This window comes from Rhagoletis pomonella, unplaced genomic scaffold (genome assembly GCF_013731165.1).
Source record: "Rhagoletis pomonella isolate Grant_MI unplaced genomic scaffold, Rhpom_1.0 Rhpom_scaffold_00011, whole genome shotgun sequence".
NCBI lineage: Eukaryota > Metazoa > Arthropoda > Insecta > Diptera > Tephritidae > Rhagoletis > Rhagoletis pomonella.
The window spans coordinates 16,950,519-16,958,886 of NW_023458565.1; positions in this window are offsets into that span (position 1 = coordinate 16,950,519).

An 8,368-nucleotide genomic window follows, 5' to 3' on the forward strand; every position below is an offset into this window, starting at 1 on the left:
TAACGGTAATTTTCAGAAATACGAAAATTGCGATATTTTAGTAGCTACTGAAGCTTATTCACTCAAAACCCACTTATTATTACATAGGTATATCTTGGTAAAAAGCTCCACAAATTTCTCCTAAATTTCTCCTAAACTCGGCACAGCTGTTGGTCTTAGTAAAACATACCAGACGGCTGAAAATTTTTAAAATCGGACGATAACAATAATGGAAATTTTGAGAAATACGAAATCTTCAATAAGTCAGTGACTACTGAAGCTAATTTATTCAAAATTGATGTTTGCAATAATTCTTTACCCAAAATAAGTTCATAATAAAACTTTTTAAAATTGACGTGGCACCGCACCTTTGAACTAGGCACATAAAAGCAAGAAGTTTAAAATTTTTGAAATCGGACTAAAATTACGCCCACTATTCGTATAACGGTAAATTTCAGAAATGCTGCTGAGACTTCGATATTTCGAAATTTAAAGCCGCTAATTTACTCAAAATCGATGCTCACAAAAATCCATTATAGAAACATTATTACGGAATTTTGGGAAATGGAAATGGTTTTTTTTTTTTTTTTTGACTAGTAGAGTCCTCGGACATGGACTTTGGCCATTGAAGATGAAGAAAAAGCGAAGATAATGACGAAGATTAAAAATGGTGACAAAGGCAGTGATGACGATGAAGATGCAGTTGTAGATAGGAGGAAGATGAAAGTGTGCATAACATAAATATAGATATGATAACGAAGATAATGATAAAGGTAATGATAGATATAAAAATAATAATAATAGGCAAAGGCGGACGTTTAGTCGTGGAGACTCGTTCAAAATCTAACAGCATTTGCGATGCCTTATGAAGCAGTTGTAGTAGACGTCAGAATGAACATAGTAAGCTTTGCTTTGGTTGATAGATTTTGCTCGACCTTATGCGATTTAAGTTCATTATTATAAAAGTCCACGCATACTGAAAAATGTGTGCTAAAAATCCGATCCAAACAACACACATCCCACTCACATGGTTCAGTAAACGTAATATTTGTATATATGTATATATGTTTACTTATATATACTTAATATTTAAAATTTCCTACTAGGTATATATATGCATAAGTATGTAAATGTGTACCGTTCATCTCATAATCTGTCGAAAAACCCACTCAAGTATTAAATTTGAAAGGACAACGCCATTTACGCTCAACCCGAAATGACTACAACCCAACAATGAACTAACCAGCCAACCAGGAAAATATGAATGAACTCAGCTTAAGCCCAATGTAGCTAATTCCGGGAGCGGACACCTATTACAGTATATTTTGCTTTGCTGCCTCTATGCTTAAGTGCACGTTTAAGATACCTACCCCAACATGCGCATCAAAAGCATTATTTTTAACATTTATAAGGAAACTGCTCCGATAGATGCATTCAACATACCTGCACATTGGCGATACCTGCCTTAAAAATTGTGCCACTAGTATCAATTATCAATGAAAGTATTACGTTTACCTGCACTGGCCCTACAATTACCTAATTTTACAGCCTTTTATTTATTTTGCTCATATCGCAGAACAACGAAAATGGCTATCAATTTATGTAGTTATATAGATAATTAGATAACATTCGGTAAAAATTTCGTTTGCAGTAATTTCTACATGGTAAGTGCCCCGCCAATGTTTGGTTTCATAGGGATTCGTATACCTTCCTCATTGAAGTAGTAAAGAAAATTCGCTTAAGTGCCTTTTTCGGTTACGTGCACAAGTTTTTCGTGCAAAGAAGGAGGTGCAGCTAAGCAAAATATACTGTATGTACTCGTACTTACATATCTGGGTATTTGTAAAATGCAAGTCTGCATATAATAATATGGATATGAGCCCGCAAAGGATCGTTCGCAAGCATACGCAATATTTGAAATAAACGCTTGCATAAGTAAGTAAATATTACACTCCTACATATACACAAATACCTAGATCCATATGTGTGTGTGTATATTTAATAAATATCCCTACCCTCAATTGAATGGCCAGCAAGTTGTCATATACGACACACACTCCATAAATATTTATGTGGGTACATGTATGTATGTGAATGTTCATACATATGTACATATTTATTTGGTACAAGTAGTTGTACGTAAAATCTCATAAAGGCTGCTCTCTATGCATAAAGATGTCCGTATAAAATTTCATGGGCAATAGAGTAGGCGCACTTTGATTTTAGACATTTATGCCTAATGGCAGTAACGGTAATTAGTTTGCCTCCTGAACTGTGAAAGATGAAAGGCGATAATGGTATTCGTGAACGGCTTATGTACCTACTGATGCTGATGACGTGAGGTGAGTATGTGAGCAAAGCGCTTCTTGGCATCTGGCGAAATAAGTTCAAATGAATGTCGTTGGAAAGAGAGCAGCGATGCGGGCAATTTTGTGTAAGCTGATTTTGATATGGCAATGTGAGCATTGTTGGCGCGAACGAATAATACACAGTTCGGGCTAACAGAGCGTACGATTTTATTGATCTTTTGAGATTAAATATTTCTATGCCTTAATAATTATGTATTTGGTAAATTGGGCATTAAATTATGATTGCGTAAAGTGTGATTCAATTAGTGATACATATCTATCAGTTTATTGAAATTATACCTTCTTAAGAAGATTAGTTGAAAGCATAATCGCTTTACGTGTAGAATATAATAGGCGCCTTCGCTTAGCTCTTTCTCAGCTCGCTTGAGCTAACAGAAGCCGAAAGAAAAATTTTTAAGTGACAGCAACAACTAAGTTAACTAACAGCGGCGTACGGTGACAAGTTTGTTTGTAGCTCATTAATTTTTTTGTTTCTCCACTCGCTAAATGTCGGTGAATTGAAGGCAGTACGACATTAAGCTAAACAATAGTGTTTTCTCTTCTGTGCCTGGGAGCCCCCCAGGGTTAGTCTGGAAAAACGAACCAAAATGTTTCCATCTTTGCCTCGCGCAGGTTGGAAAGTCTGGTACAAAGTGCTGAGATGATTCCACAACTTCATCCTCTTGACAGCTGTAGGAAAAGATGTCCCAAAAAATTACCCAAAAAAGGCTCAGTTTCGTAGCGCAATATTTTAACCAGCTTTTCACAGCGCAGTCTCTGGGCATTCATTCTAATTTCAATAAATTTGAGTCTTAAATTTCCTACCACAAAATTTATGCATATGTGCATAAGAAATTTTTGATTTCAGCGTTTCTGTCATCATTGTAAGAATCATTATTGATTTGCGCCTTAAGCTGCAAATAAGCGTGACGCTCTGCATTCCAAATCTATATTCGTATGCCGCTTAGGAGATTTGCTATGGGCGCATATTTTTTTTCTCATCCCTCATCCGTTATTGTTTCCCTATTACATTCTTCGCTCGGCATCTTCTACATCTGATAGTTTTTTACCTCATTTGAAAGCATCAGCATTTGTTCGTTCCGTTATCACCGCAATGTTCTTTATCAACGGACGTGGGACTTCCTATTCATTTTAACTTCCACTCTACAGATGTTTTTTCCTCCCGATTTGGCGGTTTTTCGTTCCACTCACGTTAAACGATCACAAATTCCAAGTGCAAGCAGTCGAGTGTACTCCAGCAACGCTTCAGCAGCTTCTTTGAGTTTCCGACATCTATCAACGTCAGACAACCAACGCCGGGGGAAAACTACTGTAAGTAGGAAAACTACAAATACACTTGTATTTGTATTTGAGTAAATTTATATATATGTATGTATGTTTGACTTTATATGCTTATGTGTGCAGTTACAAGTAAGAACGCTCGTCAAGTTGGAGCAAAAAATGGCACATGAATGTCGTACTTTGGTGCCGCTTTTCAGGCATCCAATCAAGTTACGTTTTTTATTCAACTAAATTGTGGGAACAGAGAATTAATCAAGAGCACACTTTAAAGCCGAGAGCTATCTCTTGTGAATTTGCGAAGTTTATTTGTCAAAGTTTTCACTTTTTCACGCAAACGAAATCGTAAATAAATGCCTTTCTGTTAAAACGCAATAGTTGCATTTTCAGCTAGTTTTTGGAGTTTAAGTAAAAAGACGGAAGCACAGACCAATTTAAGATAGATGTACAAAATAAGACTGTATTTGTGACAATGCTTATTTTAAAAAGTAAGAGCAGCGCTGTCTTCGGCTATGCCGAAGGCTTCGTACCTTTCATGAGCATCTGAAAAATTTACTTTAACAGATTACTGCATTTGAAAAAATTTATGTATTTACAGCATACATAGATGGAGGAGTTACATATATAAAAATTGTATCTAAACTATCAAAGATTGATATACCTTATATAGCACCAATCTAAGTGATTTTCACGGCTATGTTATTGGTATGTATACCGGTAACACAATTTAATGGGTTTAGCTTCCTACATAAAGGAGATATATCTCAAAAACTGGTATCTGAAGAATCAGTTGTATGGAGGCTACAGGTTATAGCGACCAAATTTTCACCATTTTCACTGTAAGTATTCTTTTGATAATGAGTGGAAATAGTGCGAAATTTCATGTTCTCATCTGCATAAATGGAGGAGTTATAACGAAAAATCTCATATCTGAACAATCAGTTGTATGGGAGCTATATGTTATAGTGATCCGATTCTTCCGGTTCCGACAAATAATTAATACATTATAAAAATACACCCACCTACCAAATTTCATCCGGATATCTCGAAAACTGAGAGACTAGATTGCATACAAACAGACAGACAGATGGACAGACAGACAGACAGACAGACATACGGACAGACGGACATGGCTAAATCGACTCATCTCGACGTTCTGATCATATAAGTATACATTTTAATGGGTCTATCTCTTTTTGTTCTGGTACTTACAAACATCGGACCAAAGTTATAATACCATTCCATGCTCATGAAAGGTATAAAAAGAAATATTTTGCCAAACGATTATCAATATAAGTTTTTAACAGTCACAATATTGATTGGGATATCGTCTTGTAATTTAAGTATCAGATAAAACAGCTCTTTGAGGTAATTCTTTTTTTATGAAAAAAATAAAAAATCAAATCAAGTTACTAATGAATCAATGGATAAATAAGGAAGTAATGAGTGGTCAAATGAAAATGTGTAAAGATTTTTTGTATAGAAATGAGCAGGAGAAATATTACTCATACGCCATGTACACCTAATATGCACGCTTTTATGCTCATACTCAAGTGGCACAGTGGTGTATAACCTGGTGTAAATTTACGAATTTTGGTACAAATCTGATTAATTGAACCAAAATTCACAAATTTACTCCAAGTTATACACCAGCGTGCTAATTGAGTACTTCATACCGAAAACCTTTGCAAATTTTCATTTGTCCACTCAATAATTCTTTATTTTGAAACAAAACAGGCTTTAGCGCAAAGGAAACAGTTTGACACAGAATCAGTTATATTTAAAATTTATCTTCTGTTAAAGTGTTTTTTTTCATATTTTCATAAAAAAAAATATATATTAAGATTGTTAAATTGGTTCGTAAGGTATACGTGATTAAGTGTAACCACTTTTTGTCTTAAGCTGAATAATGGTAAATTGAAAATATCTTGAAAACTTATACATAGAATAAAAAAATTAAGTCGATTTCCGAAATCAGCGAGCAATTCTTTATAGCGACTCGAAAGTGGCATCTATTCAACATTTTTGCTGGAAACCCGTGTTATTTGATTATTTTCTTAATGGCAATTAATCATGATCGTTTTTAATAATTGTTGATTATAATTAATTACTAATAAAGTTAAAATAATCGTTAAAATTAAAAAATGCAAAAAAATTTATGATTACTAAGCGTAATGGAAATATAACAGCTCTGGTATATGGTTGCATTTAATAAAGGCATCTAATACGGAATCTCGCTCAATGTGCTTTATTCCATCAACTTTTTACAAGAAGGTGTCCAGGACGGTCATGCCTTAACTGCTAGGCGCAATTTATTTTTGAATTTTCAGCTTCATGACTCTGATGCCAAAAAAAATTAAAATAAAGCAACTGAAACAAAGTGAATACATATTCTAGTCGCTTTTTATTCAAGGCCGGTTTTGTGATATCTTTACGGCCGATTCCATGCAAAAAGATCCGCTCCGATTCGTTCAGTGTGAACACCAGCAATACGGCTCCGCTGTTCCTTGCTACGCTCGTCGCCACTCGGCAATCTGTGTGAACGCCACCTTAGAATACTTCCCTGATATAGAACCTATAAATTATGCTGTAATTGCAGGAGTCCAACAGGGATTAGGTTTGAGAGATTGCGGAATATATTACTAACCATACTTGTGATGGCTAAACGCTGAACGATGCAGAGCGCCGCCGAAAATGGCTTCGAAATCCACATATAGACGGTGTATGTTGATCCTATTCTCGCACTTTTTTCGAATATTTGGCGTAGGATAAATGACTGGAATACAGGCTTAAATCACTCTGATGAGATCCAATTAGTTTACTGAGTGTGGGTATGAGCCTTTCGCACTATACGCTCCATAAATCCAAATAGGCGCTGCTTAGAATATTGATTCCGGGGTAGTTGGCGAGCACTTCGCCTCTCTTGTGAATTGGGCAGAACGCACTTTAATTCCAGTCGTTGAGCATGCACAGATTCTGTATAAGAGTTCATGCGTACGACTTATCACTTCATCGCCGCCGTAGTTGAATATCTCAGCGTTGTTGCTTTTTAGCCGCATAATTGCTATTCGTTCTTAGTCATATTCAGACGGAACATTGCTTCCGTCGTCATTGTCCGGAGACTCAGGCTCATCTTCTATACTACTCTCAGTGCTATTACTATTCAATAAAGCGGAAAAGTGTTTTTTTCATAATTGAAGTATGTACTAGACTAGATCGTATGTAAAGCCGACATCTCTCTCAAAAAGTTATTCAAGACCGCTGGTAGAATTCATCGTAGGCCCGGTTCCAAATTTCAAGAAAATGTTGCGTTAAATTTCCATCCAACCAAGTTTTCGCTTGCACATGCCCAGCAAAAAACACGATTACCACAGAAACGAAAGTGGAAACGAGCTAGGCGATGGGAATCGCTTACCGTTTCGCTTCAAGAAGGCCTTATTTTAACATGGGCATGTCATTGGAAGTAAGCCCTTACCCGCAGCATTACCTTCAAACGAAGGGAGAACGCATGGATAAACAGAATCCAGAGAAGCGAACAAAGAATGCCTTACAGAGAAACTAATATAGAATTCCTAGATAAGTACATACTTATTTATATTAAATTGAAATCAGAAAATGTCTTAAAAGGTTAAAATTAATTAATTTTTATAAATCAGCGTACATATGTATGTATTTAGGTATTTAGATTTTCTTTAAAATCGGTATGTACATACATGCATATTTAATTAAGTTTAAAATTGTACTTCCTCACTCTTGTACGTCACTTCATTGACTGACTTCAACTTCGCTGCAAATTGAACAAAGCAAAACATGATTTTTATGCGAGACAAATTTCCACAGAAAGTAACGGTAGAAAAAGAATTTTTGGATATTCATTCCATTTTTCAGCTGACTACGATGCAGCATTCTACTTTGCATTCCCCGAAATGAAACGAAGAAGCGAGATAAATAAAATATTGTAGGACATTCTACTTTGCATTACTGGCAATGCCTAAAAGAAGCGAAAAAATTCGAAGGCCTATGCCTTCTAGAACACGTTACCACTAAAAGCGATTACCGATTTTTTGCTGGGTGCATGTTACAACAAGTACCTACACCGCTTCGCTATGTTCTCAAAATCTGACTGGGATCACGTTTAGCTCGAAGTGCACCTGAAATAAGCTGAATAGAGGTTCATAATTAACCCACCGTCTCGATAAATTATTAGGCGCTGGTACCGGGAAGCAAATAATACACTCATAATAGGGCTTAAGTTGGGCTAAAGAACTTCAGTAAATTTGTTTTTATGGAGCCCAAAAGAAGGCTAAAAAGTGCGTATGCATTAAGTTTTAATTTCTACAGAACGGCCATCGAACACAAATTCGACCTAACGCATAGCAATGATAAATAGTATGGATCGATATGATTGCTCAAGTGCCGAGTTATAAATGCGTCTGAAAGGACAAGATACACCAGCAAATTAAGCAACTAGGGCACTGGAGTTGAATGTATTTGGAAAGTCATGAGTCTTAGATATTACTCTTGACTCTACGCCGAATTGGAAGAGGAACAATTAGGTGGTAAATGGGACATCCATCGAGTCCAATTCCAAACACGATGGTACCGATCGTGCGATAATATTGATTGAGAAATTTATATTGTTTGAGCTTTTATAAAATAGTGCTACATATAGATAATAACCAATGGCAAATTTTAAATTTAAACAAATCATAGCTCACTGCTTTGTTGCATCAATATTAGAA